Source organism: Xenopus laevis, chromosome 6S (genome assembly GCF_017654675.1).
Source record: "Xenopus laevis strain J_2021 chromosome 6S, Xenopus_laevis_v10.1, whole genome shotgun sequence".
NCBI lineage: Eukaryota > Metazoa > Chordata > Amphibia > Anura > Pipidae > Xenopus > Xenopus laevis.
In genome coordinates this window covers 8,639,773-8,658,224 of record NC_054382.1, presented here as the reverse complement: position 1 = coordinate 8,658,224, position 18,452 = coordinate 8,639,773, and the positions used below count along the sequence as shown (strand labels likewise).

At 41.0% G+C, this 18,452-nt stretch overlaps 1 long non-coding RNA gene across 1 annotated transcript in view; it reads left to right on the top strand.

Annotated features, from left to right (window-relative positions):
• The first annotated feature begins 270 nt into the window (after positions 1 to 270).
• LOC121394991 overlaps positions 271 to 18,452 on the top strand; it is a 37,556-nt gene continuing 19,374 nt past the window's right edge. Inside the window, exon 1 of the long non-coding RNA XR_005962162.1 lies at positions 271 to 361. This is a non-coding gene — a long non-coding RNA (uncharacterized LOC121394991). The remainder of the gene's footprint in view (positions 362 to 18,452) is intronic.

Below are 18,452 nucleotides of genomic sequence, written 5' to 3'. Positions count from 1 at the left end.
AAAGGGCTGGTCACACTTAGAAACTTCTTTATAGAATTCATTTACTTTGTTTCCTTAGCTGTAAGTGACCTTTCCAGCCAGACTGCCGCTTATACAGATTGCCGTCTGATTTGTGGTGCTTTCTGCAAATTTCTGCTGCCCGTAAATTTGATTGATGGGCACAAAAACAAAGCATCTATTCTTCTGGTCTATGAAAAGTTGATGATTTACAATTGGGCAAACAAAGCTGATTTGATTCCATTCGTGCAGGGTGGAGTGCAGCATTTTCATTAGATGGGCCTAGAAACACAGACTTTCGGAGTGCCGCCTGGTCTGTGGTTGAGAGGAGTCTGTGGCTGGCACGCTGAAGGCTGAGCACCTGGTGAGTTCATGGCACAGCACTGATAGGAGCTGAACAGAGGGAATACTAGGCGGAGGGTGGGTTTGGAGTGGTCCTTTCTACTAACTATAGTGGGTCAGAGATCTACTCCTTGGGTATAATAAGTCACAGATCTACTCCTTGGTATAATGTGTCACAGATCTACTCCTTGGGTATAATGGGTCACAGATCTACTCCTTGGGTATAATGGGTCACAGATCTACTCCTTGGGTATAATGGGTCACAGATCTACTCCTTGGGTATAATGGGTCACAGATCTGCTCCTTGGGTATAATGGGTCTCAGATCTACTCCTTGGGTATAATGGGTCAGAGATCTACTCCTTGGGTATAATGGGTCTCAGATCTACTCCTTGGGTATAATGGGTCAGAGATCTACTCATTGGGTATAATGGGTCTCAGATCTACTCCTTGTGTATAATGGGTCAGAGATCTACTCATTGGGTATAATGGGTCACAGATCTACTCCTTGGGTATAATGGGTCACAGATCTGCTCCTTGGGTATAATGGGTCTCAGATCTAATCCTTGGGTATAATGGGTCAGAGATCTACTCCTTGGGTATAATGGGTCTCAGATCTACTCCTTGGGTATAATGGGTCAGAGATCTACTCATTGGGTATAATGGGTCTCAGATCTACTCCTTGGGTATAGTGGGTCACAGATCCACTCCTTGGGTATAATGGGTCAGAGATCTACTCCTTAGGTATAATGGGTCAGAGATCTACTCCTTGGGTATAATGGGTCACAGATCCACTCCTTAGTTATAATGGGTCAAAGATCTACTCCTTGGGTATAATGGGTCACAGATCTACTCCTTGGGTGACGGTGGACAAAAGTTGCACTAAGCACTTCCATAGCTGAGTAGTTTCTTATAGGAACTAGTGATCCTTTTCTTATATTAGTTTAACTGCACTTGATAAATCAGAGTTACACCCGTTTTGTAACCCTCCTCCATTCCCAAGGGGTACAGGTAACTCATTGATCTCATTGACCTTGAAGAAACTTTGGCTGCTTTAATAGCAGACACAAAGGTGCTCAGAGTCCAGTAACCCATTGCAACCAGTTACATTTTGCTTCCAAACAGCAAACCTGTATGTACCATTACTCATTGGTCACTATGGGTAATTAGTAGGGATGCACCGAATCCAGGATTCGGTTCGGGATTCTGCCTTTTTCAGCAAGATTCAGATTCGGCCGAATCCTTGTGCCTGGCCGAAAAGAATCTGAATCCTAATTTGCATATGCAAATTGTGGGGAGGGAGGGATTTCACGCAACTTTTCGTTACAAAAAAAGGAAGCAAACCGCTTTTTTTCAACTTTCCCGCCCTTCGGTTCGGTATTTGGCTGAATCTTCCAAGATGGATTCGGCCGAATCCAAAATAGTGGATTCGGTGCATCCCTAGTAATTAGACACGGAGGAAACTCTGCATTTATTTAGCGAGCGGTGAGACTCCCCCCTCACTGTTCTGTTCTGAATATCTGAGCCAAAAATTCAAACCCTGTTGAAAAATGTAATTTTCTTTTCCCTTCTGCCTGGACTAACCCTCTTCTAACGGTCGCCAATTAGTCCACCAGCGCTCCAGGGTGTTAATTCGACTCGCTTTGACAGCCTGCGCTAATCACGTTAGATGGCTTGTCTCCATTTTTTACAAATTAATTTACAGCACCTTGAGTGTTTAGCTGCGGAAATGCAGAGGAAGGGAAAAAAGGGGAGAGGGGTGACCTTGTCACTCAAAGCAACGTGTCACCGCGCTGCTCCTTTCTCTGCTGAATTTCAACTTGGGCTCCGTGTAGCTGACATGTTTCATTACATTTGACAAATGGAGGATGCTTTTATCTGCAGATTTGGCTCTATTGTGCCGTATGTGGGCGCAGATTAGACAGTAGGAAGGCTGTGTGGAAATGTACATTGGTATTATCTTTAATTACATTCCAATAGAAACACGTTCTCAGTTTAGCCTATTTGTGCATTTATTTCATGCACATTTATTACACAGGGGAGCCACCATGACACCTGGCATTATTTACATAGTGCTTTGTAGTTTCGAAAAACGGTCCGCACACACCAATATTGCAGTCGGGGATTGTGCCCCTTTTATTAATGCCACCAACAATAAATATTCAACGTTTCGGGGGGACACAGCCTCACTTCTTCAGGATCAGAAAACTACAAAGCAGTAAGGTGACCTGGCAAGGTCAACGGTGGACCAGCACCACTACGCAGAATAAGTGGAAGGAGGTGTGCGGTAACACAAAGTTTTATTATTTACATAGTCCCAACGCCAGGCAGTGGGCGAGAGTCAGCTCTTATGGATAGCCAGCTTCTCCCGTGGGTATAGAGGCACAGCAAAGGAAACAATTAACACTTGCATTGCCGTATGGTGGAACACATAGAGTGCAAGTTGTGTACAGATTCTGAAGCCAGCAGAACAATGGTTTTTGTGTGCTATGCCCAGCATATGTTTTCCATGCTCAGAATGCAACAAAACCAGAGTCGGCATCCATGGCAGCTGGGTAACTAGACTCTACTGGGCTCCACAGATATTCAGTTTAGCCCCCCCCCCAAATATTGATAAGTTGACCTGTTCTACCATGATATGTTGAAAATGCTCATTAATTATGGCATTACAGTGTCCTCTACTCTCCGGGCCCCCTGCAGGGTCTGCTTTATCCACAGTTGCTCCTGATCCATGGCACATATCACTCCAACCCCCCCTGGCTGCCTCAATGAGGGATCTTCAGCAGTTGCCCCATCCAGTTGCACCTCCATTATGCTCTGTCCTCATGGCACTCTTGCAGTACATGCCCACCCATGCCACTCTACACTTGCCGCAGCTCCTCTGTGCACCTGAACCCCTCTACCAATAAAGCATCCATACAGATGTGCCTGAGGCATGTGCCTTATCTGCCTACCCCAAGTTCTGGCCTCATCTCCAAAATTGTCTCCTATTTCTGGCATTTTGGATGCAAATCACCATTTTTTATGCCAACAATGCAGCATCCCCCCCTCCCAAGATTTCTAGTGCAATGACTGAAGTTGCATGCAATTACGGTTGCCACCTGGCCAGTATTTTACCGGGCTGGCCGGTAAAAATGATGGTTGATCCCAATGTTATTAATAGGGAAAAAAGATAAATATATTGTAAGGCCGGTATTTTTTTCTAGAAAAGGTGGCAACCCCACATGCAATGCATCAGTAAGGATGAAAAGTAGCACATGCAGTTGCAGCACATGCAGATTCCCCAGCATTTGTGTTTAGACTCTGCACAGGATTACCAATACTAATGCATTAGTCCCTGATTCATTTGGCACAATTCAGTTGCAGCTACTGGTGCTGAGGGAACCCTGGAGTTCCATGCCATGTCCAGGCTAATGCAGATTCCAGGGTCTCTAGAGTTCAATGTTAATTATTAGAGCCCCGTGGATGGCACATTGGTGCAAGTTGCTAGGAGCATGTCTGGGGGCCACTGGGGAATAGTATCAACATTGAAATTTATATCCAAAACAATGCCTTCCACTCTGCATTTAGAAATGTCTCCTTGGGCGAATTTGACCCGTTTCGCTTCACCAAAAGATGCCCATTAAAGTCTATGGGCGTCTAAATTTTTTTGATGCGCGTCTTTTTTGAAGCACAACGCCATACAAGTCTATGGGTGTCATTTTAGAGGTGAAACAAGTCGAAAAAATCCGCCCATCCCTACTAATAGGTAAATATAGGCACAAACTGCTCCCAATTCCTCCCCGTGAGCCTTACATTGAGCATTTTCCCGCACCAGCATTGCACATACAGCTCAGCAATTGCAGAACGTTGGCCTAACTGTCTGCGATCACCATCGTTGTGACTGATTTACCCCTCTCACCTTTTATTATAGTGTTTACAGAAAGGGCTGATGGATACGTAGAATGTGTTCACTGAACTGCAGATTAACCTTAAAGCTATTCCCAACACTTACTCATATAAAGCTGCTATTTACAGTCGCGTGGCTCTCGTGCCACTCATAAATTACCTGCACTATTTATGACACGGTCTAAAGACTAACAATCCGGGTGGCATTTTAAAGAGAGTATTACATGCTTTAAGAGCCACCGCAGTAAATTTTATTGCATGCGAAGTGACGATTTATTATTCGGCAAAGCCCGTAAGCATCCAGTATTTGTCAGGATAACTTGCCCTTTATGAGTATCTGTGTTTTACAAGCTTGTGCTTATTTATAGCAGAGAGTTACAGCCCTTGCTAAATTATAACTTGTGCCTTTATATGGTCATAGAACCCCTCAGTGACTTCTGATATCCTTATCATTTACAGTAGGGGGTATATCCCTTATAATACATGAGTGATACTCAGAGTTCCCTGTATAACTCAGCCTGCAGCCTTGTGCCTTTATATGGTCATAGAACCCCTCAGTGACTTCTGATATCCTTATCATTTACAGTAGGGGGTACATTATCCCTTATAATACATGAGTGATACTCAGAGTTCCCTGTATAACTCAGCCTGTAGCCTTGTGTCTTTATATGGTCACAGAACAACCCCTCAGTGACTTCTAATATCCTTATCATTTACAGTAGGGGGTACATTATCCCTTATAATACATGAGTGATACTCAGAGTTCCCTGTATAACTCAGCCTGCAGCCTTGTGCCTTTATATGGTCACAGAACAACCCCTCAGTGACTTCTAATATCCTTATCATTTACAGTAGGGGGTACATTATCCTTTATAATACATGAATGATACTCAGAGTTCCCTGTATAACTCGGCCTGCAACCTTGTGCCTTTATATGGTCACAGAACCCCTCAGTGACTACTAATATCCTTATCATTTACAGTAGGGGGTACATTATCCCTTATAATACATGAGTGATACTCAGAGTTCCCTGTATAACTCAGCCTGCAGCCTTGTGCCTTTATATGGTCACAGAACAACCCCTCAGTGACTTCTAATATCCTTATCATTTACAGTAGGGGGTACATTATCCCTTATAATACATGAGTGATACTCAGAGTTCCCTGTATAACTCAACCTGCAGCCTTGTGTCTTTATATGGTCACAGAACAACCCCTCAGTGACTTCTAATATCCTTATCATTTACAGTAGGGGGTACATTAACCTTTATAATACATGAATGATACTCAGAGTTCCCTGTATAACTCGGCCTGCAACCTTGTGCCTTTATATGGTCACAGAACCCCTCAGTGACTACTAATATCCTTATCATTTACAGTAGGGGCTACATTATCCCTTATAATACATGAGTGATACTCAGAGTTCCCTGTATAACTCAGCCTGCAACCTTGTGCCTTTATATGGTCACAGAACAACCCCTCAGTGACTTCTAATATCCTTATCATTTACAGTGGGGGGTACATTATCCCTTATAATACATGAGTGATACTCAGAGTTCCCTGTATAACTCAGCCTGCAGCCTTGTGCCTTTATATTGTCACAGAACAACCCCTCAGTGCCTTCTAATATCCTTATCATTTACAGTAGGGGGTACATTATCCCTTATAATACATGAGTGATACTCAGAGTTCCCTGTATAACTCAGCCTGCAGCCTTGTGCCTTTATATGGTCACAGAACAACCCCTCAGTGCCTTCTAATATCCTTATCATTTACAGTGGGGGGTACATTATCCCTTATAATACATGAGTGATACTCAGAGTTCCCTGTATAACTCAGCCTGCAGCCTTGTGTCTTTATATGGTCACAGAACAACCCCTCAGTGCCTTCTAATATCCTTATCATTTACAGTAGGGGGTACATTATCCCTTATAATACATGAGTGATACTCAGAGTTCCCTGTATAACTCAGCCTGCAGCCTTGTGCCTTTATATGGTCACAGAACAACCCCTCAGTGCCTTCTAATATCCTTATCATTTACAGTGGGGGGTACATTATCCCTTATAATACATGAGTGATACTCAGAGTTCCCTGTATAACTCAGCCTGCAGCCTTGTGCCTTTATATGGTCACAGAACAACCCCTCAGTGCCTTCTAATATCCTTATCATTTACAGTGGGGGGTACATTATCCCTTATAATACATGAGTGATACTCAGAGTTCCCTGTATAACTCAGCCTGCAGCCTTGTGCCTTTATATGGTCACAGAACAACCCCTCAGTGATTCCATGACACATATCAGCAAACACCTCATTACAACCAATTATGATTTATCCCCAAACATCACCTCCTGTGTCCATGGCGTTGTTGTGCCCATGTTAGAGTGATGGGTGTATATCGCTTTCGACATATTTCTCACAGCATGCCATTGTAGTGTTTAATATATAAATGAAAGTGATTGTGTTTATTAAATGGAACGAGTTGTTGAACTAATCCCGCTGCGTGTAAGAGAGAGAGAGACTTGCTTATCATTTATACCTATAGGTCTTTCTCATTTTACATTCAGCTTAAAAGAACATTGCGTTATTAAGTGAGCGGCTGCTTGGAATAAATTCTAAAGGTTAGATTGGGCGCAGCATTATCAGGGGGGGGGGGTGCTGATAATCCCAGGAATACTGAATATCTGATTAATAAATAATGCACTGGGGAAATGAGTTTCCATTCCGTGTATAATTTAATAAAAATCCTGAATATTGAAACCCACATAATGTATGTTTAAACAGCACTAGTATATAAATATATATTTAGAGAGAGTGCCTGTAGACTTAATCAATGGCTTGATGGCAGGCCTTAGTGGCAGCGCTGTATTGTAATATGATGGTAAAACATTCCATATAAATACATAAAGTGACGGGGCCTGTAAGTCTGACTTTGCCTTATTAAAGGAACAGATAAGTAATACATGGGTGATAAATAAGTAAGTTAAGTAGGTTGCAAAATGTAGGGGTTTGTCCTCCTGTTATCCAGCCCATGGTCATTGGTTCTCTCCATGATTTTACTGGCGCGCCCCCTGCTCGGACCTCTCTCCCTGAAAGGTGACAACCTACCTGAACCTAATGGTAATGCCAGGTTTTCGTTGGTCAATTACTGATGCCACCTGTCCTGTTTTGACAGCCCTTCAAAATACCAGGTGTCTGGGTGAGAAATACCTAATAAGTACCTAATAAATACCTAATAAGTACCTAATAAGTACCTAATAAATACCTAATAAGTACCTAATAAGTACCTAATAAATACCTAATAAATACCTAATAAATACCTAATAAGTACCTAATAAATACCTAATAAGTACCTAATAAATACCTAATAAGTACCTGATAATTACTTAATAAATACCTAATAAGTACCTAATAAACACCTAATAGGTACCTAATAAGTATCTAATAAATACTAAATAAAAATGCCTAATCCAATTTAGGTTTCTCTGAGATTGATGTGGCCAGTCGCTCATCCCCACTTCATAGCCCCACCCCTGACATCCTGACACCCAGCCCCGATACACCATTGACCTGCCCCCCAGAACACCACGGCCCCGCCTCCGCCCGGAATTGCCAGTGCAAACAGGTGGTAACCCTAACCTCAATAGTGCTACTGACTAGACACACACAAAACACACATTTGCACCTGGGCAGTAACCCATAGCAAACAATCAGCAAGTAGCTGGAAGCAGGAAGAAGATCGCGTGGAAGAAGATGGCGTCGGTGAACTCCGTAGACTGGACCTGCACAGAAAGGTAAGTAACAAGTTAGGGGCATTTGCCCAGCGGAACGGGTAGGCCAGGGGGGAGGAGGGAGGGGAAGAAACACAGGGGAGGGGGGAGGGTTTTTGCGCCGACTAGGTTTCCTTCTCCTTTAAGCCAGAGGAACAATTATAGCAAAGATCTGATTGGTTGCCATGGGTTACTGCCCATGAGCAAACTTGGCAAATGCTGATAAATGAGCCCCAGGAGAAAATTCTCTGCTAAAAAATTTGAATTCTGGAGGAAAATGCGGCATTGTAGGCAGTGTTGAAGTAGGGGTCCAGAGCTCACCAGCAGCACTGCAACCTCAGGGGCCCACACCTACCAAAGCCATAACCCCCCTCCACCACCCCATTCCCATTTATCTTATTTTTTACTTGTACAAGGTGCAAAACCCAGGGTTTCTGGTACTGAGTGGGTCTAAGTCAGTGAGGCTCATGAGGGGCGAGTCCCACCAGGTTTTTTTTCCCGGTGTCCAATCGGCTCATTTACAAACTAAGGTGATTTTTGTGCTTTTCACTGCCTTCACAAATAAGCCTTACATCTATTAGTGAAACAAGACCCCCCCCACCTAAGAAAAAAATTGAGGGTCCCGGTGCGTTTTACCTTTTGCTGCTCTGCTGGTTGCTCAGGGGACTTTACTATAGAGAAAGCTGATCCCACAGTCCAGCCCCCCTGTTCCTCGGGCCCCCCAGCGAATGAGGGGTCTCCTTCCTCTGTAGTTCCGCCACTGCCTACAGTCTGTAAGTGGTGGGTGGGAATTCTAAAGTCAATTAAATGAAAAAGGTCTTGGAAGATCTTGAAGTGGAAAGTCTATGACACAACGGGGATGAGGCCAGGACATAGGGGCTTATTGTGGGGCGGATTTTGGTCGCATTGGGCTGGAGAAGATTCTAGCTGGCGGGAAGGCTTTTCGAGGAGATTAGTCACGCGAAGAAGATGCAATTTATCACTCGGATCGCTTTGTTTTCCGAAGTTGTCCAAAGCTTCCTCGCGAGGCACCTTAGTCGACTTCTGAAAACGAAGAACTGCATCCCGCCGGTTATTTAGATTCTAGCCGGCGGGAAGGATTTTCAGGGAGATTAGTCACCCGAAGAAGAGGCAGTTTCCCTTTAAGGTCAACTGCAGTGAGATTTGGGGTGAATATGCATTTCCTCCACTAAATATTCTGAAAATGGAAACGTTTCTCAACTCTTTTAAGGGGATCCGTAGCAAATATTGGGCCAGAAAGAGGCTTTTTGATAAGATTTTCGAAAAACAACCCATTTTCTGGGGATTTACTATCCCTTTAATGCGGCTTATAAAATGCCTTATTAAATAGCCGACAATAAACTTCCTTTTTTTCCAACTGAAAACATTTTGGAAATTCTTTATGTAAACGCTTTACTTGTGAGAAGAGGGACAACTAAAAGTTGGCAACTGTACCCAAGATTTACTGGACTCTTCTGAATCATCAGCGCTGGGTTCAAACATTTGCTTAATTTCATGGTCATTAATTTCTGTGCGGTTTTATATGGGCCTCTCCTCTTCCCTTATAATTTACTTTCAAAAATGGAATATTGAATTTTTTATTGCCAATTCTCATCCCACTCGTTTTTTACCATCCCATAAATCACTCTGTGCAATGTATTTGTTTATTATTTGTTTTATATTTTTATATACATATTATATGTAAATCTCTCCTCTTTGGCACTGATATTTTATTGCACTATTTTTAGCATTGAAGAGATGGAATGTCTTTCTCATATTAATCCTCAGTGAATTTAAATACATTTAATTTACTTGCTGAAAATGACACAATTCTAAAGAAAAACTAAAGCTTCTTTATAAAAAGGAGGATTTCGTTTTAGAGAAATAATTCAAAACTAGTAGCATAAATAATATATACATATACAATATTGTAGTATATAATCAATGAACCCTGTGTGTCTTTATTTTATCATGGAAATTAGTCACAGGAAGTAAGCAGGTATAGTAGGGAGAGATGGTGCCTATAGTAACAGTGGGATAATAGTCTCTGGGAAGGGAGTGTGACTGTGGGATAGCAGGTATAGTAGGGAGAGATGGTGTCTATAGTAACAGTGGGATAATAGTCTCTGGGAAGGGAGTGTGACTGTGGGATAGCAGGTATAGTAGGGAGAGATGGTGTCTATAGTAACAGTGGATAATAGTCTCTGGGAAGGGAGTGTGACTGTGGGATAGCAGGTATAGTAGGGAGAGATGGTGCCTATAGTAACAGTGGATAATAGTCTCTGGGAAGGGAGTGTGACTGTGGGATAGCAGGTAAATTAGGGAGAGATGGTGCCTATAGTAACAGTGGATAATAGTCTCTGGGAAGGGAGTGTGACTGTGGGATAGCAGGTATAGTAGGGAGAGATGGTGCCTATAGTAACAGTGGATAATAGTCTCTGGGAAGGGAGTGTGACTGTGGGATAGCAGGTATAGTAGGGAGAGATGGTGTCTATAGTAACAGTGGATAATAGTCTCTGGGAAGGGAGTGTGACTGTGGGATAGCAGGTAAATTAGGGAGAGATGGTGCCTATAGTAACAGTGGATAATAGTCTCTGGGAAGGGAGTGTGACTGTGGGATAGCAGGTATAGTAGGGAGAGATGGTGCCTATAGTAACAGTGGATAATAGTCTCTGGGAAGGGAGTGTGACTGTGGGATAGCAGGTATAGTAGGGAGAGATGGTGCCTATAGTAACAGTGGGATAATAGTCTCTGGGAAGGGAGTGTGACTGTGGGATAGCAGGTATAGTAGGGAGAGATGGTGTTTATAGTAACAGTGGATAATAGTCTCTGGGAAGGGAGTGTGACTGTGGGATAGCAGGTATAGTAGGGAGAGATGGTGCCTATAGTAACAGTGGATAATAGTCTCTGGGAAGGGAGTGTGACTGTGGGATAGCAGGTATAGTAGGGAGAGATGGTGCCTATAGTAACAGTGGATAATAGTCTCTGGGAAGGGAGTGTGACTGTGGGATAGCAGGTATAGTAGGGAGAGATGGTGCCTATAGTAACAGTGGGATAATAGTCTCTGGGAAGGGAGTGTGACTGTGGGATAGCAGGTATAGTAGGGAGAGATGGTGCCTATATTAACAGTGGGAAAATAGTCACTGGGAAGGGAGTGTGACTGTGGAATAGCAGGTATAGTAGGGAGAGATGGTGCCTATAGTAACAGTGGATAATAGTCTCTGGGAAGGGAGTGTGACTGTGGGATAGCAGGTATAGTAGGGAGAGATGGTGCCTATAGTAACAGTGGATAATAGTCTCTGGGAAGGGAGTGTGACTGTGGGATAGCAGGTATAGTAGGGAGAGATGGTGCCTATAGTAACAGTGGATAATAGTCTCTGGGAAGGGAGTCTGACTGTGGGATAGCAGGTATAGTAGGGAGAGATGGTGCCTATAGTAACAGTGGATAATAGTCTCTGGGAAGGGAGTGTGACTGTGGGATAGCAGGTATAGTAGGGAGAGATGGTGCCTATAGTAACAGTGGATAATAGTCTCTGGGAAGGGAGTGTGACTGTGGGATAGCAGATAGGTATAGTAGGGAGAGATGATATAGTAGAATGGAATGTTATGGTGATGATCAACTTTTGACCTTCAGTTTTATTGAAGCACAACTCCCAGCACCCAACGCCGTAAAATACTATAAATTTGAAAAGCAAAATCACTGAAAGCATAAAATATTGAAACATATCTCGATTCCCTTTCAGCAACTAAACACAAAGAATAAAGAACTGTTCGGATGCTGGAAGCAACTGTTTTGTTTTTAAGTTGACTGCCTTGCACGGTGTCAGAGAAAGCTCTTCTAACTGAATATAGTGTCAGAACAAGCTTTCCTTTGTGCAGAAACCCTTTCCCAGGAGCTTCTCTTTAATTCTGTTTAAAGCTGGCGAATTTCATATTGTCTACGGCAGCTCACTTGGGATCATCAATATATAGAAGAGAGAACAAAAATCATCCCTTTTAAATGAGACTTTAGGGTTTTGTTTGGCTTTCCCTGCAATAAGTGGGGCTTAGTATTGCTTGAACATATTACTTTCCGGATTAGCTAATGAGCGTGTGCTTTCATTAACTTCCCCTCTGCAGAGATTTTAACTGCTTGGCTTTAAAAAACGAGCAACAAATATATTGCTTAGATTGCTCTTTTCTAAAGGCAAATATAGGGTGATATACGCTAAGCTTGTCACATGTGATAAATCAAGCTTTTGGGCAATAACAGCATACAAAATAAATGTAAGACCGCAACATGCTATATTGCTGTGTCTGTTCTATGAAATGTGCTACACTATGGGGCAGATTTATCAAGGGTCGAGTTTCTGAAAACTCCCATAAACTCAAAAATTAAAAAAGACAGAACAATCGAAATTTATTTAAAAAATTGGGTTAATAGGATCGAGCTGCAAATTCGAATTGAATTCGAATTGAATTAAAAAAATTAATTATTTTCAAAAGTCCATCGAACGACTCTAAATTGATTGTAGGAGGTCCCCCATAGGCTAAAACACCAATTCAGTAGGTTTTAGATGGCTAATATAGTGCAAATTGCTTATAAAATACCCCAGAACACATAGCAGGAAAAATATAGTGCGAATTCCTTATAACATACCCCAGAACACATGGCAGGATAAATACAGTGCATATTACTTCTAAAATACCCCATAACTCATGGCAGATAAATACAGTACCAATTCCTTTTATAATAGTCCAGAATACATGGCAGATAAATACAGTGCAAATTTCTTATAAAATACCCCAGAAAACATGGCAGATAAATACAGTGCAAATTTCTTATAAAATACCCCAGAAAACATGGCAGGATAAATACAGTGCAAATTCCTTATAAAATACCCCATAACTCATGGCAGATAAATACAGTACCAATTCCTTTTATAATAGTCCAGAATACATGGCAGATAAATACAGTGCAAATTTCTTATAAAATACCCCAGAAAACATTTCAGATAAATACAGTGCAAATTTCTTATAAAATACCCCAGAAAACATGGCAGGATAAATACAGTGCAAATTCCTTATAAAATACCGCAGAACACACAGCAGGATAAATACAGTTCAAATTACTTATAAAATACCCCAGAACACATGGCAGATAAATACAGTACCAATTCCTTATATAATAGCCCAGAACACATGGCAGATAAATACAGTGCAAATTCCTTATATAATAGCCCAGAACACATGGCAGATAAATACAGTGCAAATTCCTTCTAAAATACCCCATAAATCATGGCAGATAAATACAGTACCAATTCCTTTTATAATAGTCCAGAATACATGGCAGATAAATACAGTGCAAATTCCTTATAAAATACCCCAGAACATATGACAGGATAAATACAGTTCAAATTACTTATAAAATACCCCAGAACATATGGCAGGATAAATACAGTTCAAATTCCTTATAAAATACCCCAGAACATATGTCAGGATAAATACAGTTCAAATTACTTATAAAATACCCCAGAACACATGGCAGATAAATACAGTGCAAATTCCTTATAAAATACCCCAGAACACATGGCAGGATGAATACAGTGCAAATTCCTTATAAAATACCCCAGAACACATGGCAGGATAAATACAGTTCAAATTCCTTATAAAATACCCCAGAACACATGGCATTATAAATACAGTTCAAATTCCTTATAAAATACCCCAGAACATATGACAGGATAAATACAGTTCAAATTACTTATAAAATACCCCAGAACACATGGCAGGATGAATACAGTGCAAATTCCTTATAAAATACCCCAGAGCACATGGCAGGATAAATACAGTGCAAATTCCTTATAAAATACCCCAAAACACATGGCAGGATAAATACAGTGCAAATTCCTTATAAAATACCCCAGAACACATGGCAGATGAATACAGTGCAAATTCCTTATAAAATACCCCAGAACACATGGCAGGATAAATACAGTGCAAATTTGTTATAAAATACCCCAGAACACATGGCATGTAAATTCCTTATAAAATACCCCAGAACACATGGCAGATAAATACAGTGCAAATTTCTTATAAAATACCCCAGAACACATGGCAGGATGAATACAGTGCAAATTCCTTATAAAATACCCCAGAACACATGGCAGGTAAATACAGTGCAAATTCCTTATAAAATACCCCAGAACACATGGCAGATAAATACAGTGCAAATTCCTTATAAAATACCCCAGAACACATGGCAGATAAATACAGTGCAAATTCCTTATAAAATACCCCAGAACACATGGCAGATAAATACAGTGCAAATTTCTTATAAAATACCCCAGAAAACATTTCAGATAAATACAGTGCAAATTTCTTATAAAATACCCCAGAAAACATGGCAGGATAAATACAGTGCAAATTCCTTATAAAATACCGCAGAACACACAGCAGGATAAATACAGTTCAAATTACTTATAAAATACCCCAGAACACATGGCAGATAAATACAGTACCAATTCCTTATATAATAGCCCAGAACACATGGCAGATAAATACAGTGCAAATTCCTTATATAATAGCCCAGAACACATGGCAGATAAATACAGTGCAAATTCCTTCTAAAATACCCCATAAATCATGGCAGATAAATACAGTACCAATTCCTTTTATAATAGTCCAGAATACATGGCAGATAAATACAGTGCAAATTCCTTATAAAATACCCCAGAACATATGACAGGATAAATACAGTTCAAATTACTTATAAAATACCCCAGAACATATGGCAGGATAAATACAGTTCAAATTCCTTATAAAATACCCCAGAACATATGACAGGATAAATACAGTTCAAATTACTTATAAAATACCCCAGAACACATGGCAGATAAATACAGTGCAAATTCCTTATAAAATACCCCAGAACACATGGCAGGATGAATACAGTGCAAATTCCTTATAAAATACCCCAGAGCACATGGCAGGATAAATACAGTGCAAATTCCTTATAAAATACCCCAAAACACATGGCAGGATAAATACAGTGCAAATTCCTTATAAAATACCCCAGAACACATGGCAGATGAATACAGTGCAAATTCCTTATAAAATACCCCAGAACACATGGCAGGATAAATACAGTGCAAATTTGTTATAAAATACCCCAGAACACATGGCATGTAAATTCCTTATAAAATACCCCAGAACACATGGCAGATAAATACAGTGCAAATTCCTTATAAAATACCCCAGAACACATGGCAGGATGAATACAGTGCAAATTCCTTATAAAATACCCCAGAACACATGGCAGATAAATACAGTACAAATTCCTTATAAAATACCCCAGAACACATGGCAGATAAATACAGTGCAAATTCCTTATAAAATACCCCAGAACACATGGCAGATAAATACAGTGCAAATTTCTTACAAAATACCCCAGAACACATGGCAGATAAATACAGTGCAAATTTCTTATAAAATACCCCAGAACACATGGCAGGATAAATACAGTGCAATTCCTTATAAAATACCCCAGAACACATGGCAGGATAAATACAGTTCGAATTACTTATAAAATACCCCAGAAGACGTGGCAGATAAATACAGTGCAAATTCCTTATCTAATAGCCCAGAACACATGGCAGATAAATACAGTGCAACTTCATTGTAAATTGCACCCAGAACACATATTTGTACACAAACAGTGTCAATTTGTATTCAGTGCACACCGTTGCCACTTTGCTTGTCTAGGATCAGAATACAATAAGGCTGTCTGATTCATTACTGTAAATTGCATGAGGTGCAGTAAAACAATGTTTTATAGGAAATGATCAGTAGGAAGATGCTTCAAGATTCCCCCACTTTAGTAGAGAACTCGGGTGATCCATTAACCATTCTTCTCCACCTTTATTTACGCTCAACTCTTCTCTTCTCTGCTCTCACCGTTTGAGTTGTGTTTTATTTTCTTTAGAATCCTCTGGGGTTTCACCTCCAGCTCTTGTTATTTACTTTATTTTTAAAGCAGTTTTTAAGTTGATTGGCATTATTAGCAACTGCCCCCTGGCTACATAGAACGGCTGATTGGTTTGCATATTATGTATCAACCCCTGTGTTGCAGCCCTAAGGCAGCGCTGCTTTGTCAGTCCCTGTAATTTGCTGGAAAAATGCCAAATAAGTTAAAAAATTGCTTATTAAAAAAATCCATTTGCTTTGAGTACATTGGCCATATTTAGTAATCCAACCCCATCTCTCTTGTTATTTCTATATTCCTGTGGGTAAAAGCAATACCCTGAGGTTACCATAACCATATTACCATGCCACTTCTCAAATTCCATCATCAAAAGAGAACAAATACAGTGTGTACAGTGGATTTCCATTGAATTCAGACCACATGCATGCTACAGTATGTACTCCGATGGCTCAGGACATCTGGTTTACTGGGCTGTGACTAGGGTTGCCACCTGGCTGGTATTTTACCGGCCTGGCTGGTAAAAATGATGGTTGATTCCAATGCTAATAATAGGGGAAAAAGATAAATATATAGGAAGGTGGTATTTTTTTCCAGAAAAGGTGGCAACCCTAGCTGTGACTTGATCCAACAGGAAGATGCGGACATTATCACTTGTCCTTGAGCCTAAAGCTGGCCATGGACTCAAAGATCAGCTCGTTTGGCGATATCGCCAAACGAGCAGATCTTTCCCCGATATGCCACTGACAGCATGGCTATATCGGGGGTAATTCGAACGTTCGGCCGTATGGTCGAACGATCAAATTACTATACGCCGGGTCGGTCGGGTAAAAATCAAACCTTCCCGATCTATATTATGGCCAGATATAGATCGGGGAGACCCGTCGGAAGCCCCCATACACAGGCAGATAAGCTGTCAAATTGGTCTAAATGACCGATATTTGCAGCTTTATCTGCCCCGTGTATGGCCACCTTAAGAAATTTCTCTCTAAAGTGACCTATTACTGCTATTTGATCTTTGAATCTTATGGCACCTGCATCAAAGGATTAGGCAGTCATAGTTCTCTCTTCCCAGGCCCGGGCCTAGGGTGTCAAAATTTTAGGGGATGGCATGCTTCCCAATCATGCCTACATTGTTTCAAAAACACCGGGGATGCACAGGAGATACAATAATTTTTTTTTCATTTCCCATGCGCCAATCCCCATTGCTCTGGTCCCGATGATAAAAATTTGCACAAATAAAGGGGAGGGGACAGGGGCGATGAACGGCAGTAGGCCTGGGGCACCCGCTATGCAAATCCTGCCCTGCTTGTTCCAATAAGGGACCACAATCAATAATCCTATTTCTGGTCATATTGCATAATATTTCAGATGAAAGCAGGTAACACACATACTATACAGTCCAATGGTTGGGGGCAAATGTGTAAACAATCGAAACAGACCAGGTTGATGGGTTTGTAACCTGAGCCAATAAACTGATATGATATAGGGGTTGACCCAAAACCCCTGATGACCCTTGTGTTGACCACCAGTTGGGCGGGTTCGGGTTGAAACCATTGTGGGTTAGGATTGGGTACAGGTCAGACTCGGGAAGTACACGCCTCCACTTCTCCATAAGATTCCATGTCTTGCAAACAGAGAAAGAGAGATGTTGGTACGGGTTGGGTGATGGTACTACAATGGCAATATTTTGGGGGTTGAGTTTTTTTGACCTGCACATCACTACAATAAAACTGAGGAAGGACGGTGTGGGCCTTGACAATTTTTTATAAGTTGGTGGATGCTCACATGACCCATTTAGAAGGGATTTCCTCCTAAAGTGACCAGCCTTCTGCTATTAATGTTACAACACCTACTACAAAAGGATTGGTCCCCACTCATAGTCCCTTGTTGTTCCAAAAAGGGGACCTCAATCAATACACCTATTACTGTTGACATTCCATAATAACAACATTAGAGGAGTGTCATGTGTATTAATACCAATATGAATAATTGAAGCATATTATTTCAGCCTCTCCATTACTCTAGTTTCGCCAAGGGCAATACCATTCAATGATAAATTCCTTCTTCATTTATGCATATTGTGAAACTCCAGTAAATTAATAAGAAGAAGGAAAGATCGAAAATTGCCCAGAATTACATGTATATTAACTTCAATACCAAAGAAGACTGTGATTTATTGTTCTTTGTGGATTATGGTGACCTTGCCTTTCTTTTGTCAACATTTGCTTCTCCTGGCTAAATCAATCTTTGCTTGAACAATGGTTAAAAACTGATCAAACAAGAAGTGTTTCAGAGCCCTCACTGTTGCAGATAGCAGATGATCTAAGATGAAATTTAATTAACATCTAATGGAAGGAGTGGTCTCACAGCACAAATGTCTTTCTTTGTACCCACACATAAAGGAAGTTAAATTAGTAGAGAAATATAAGACTGTCATGAGTTTTATAGTATTATTATAAGATCCCTGTACGGATTCTAGATAAAATAAACTAAA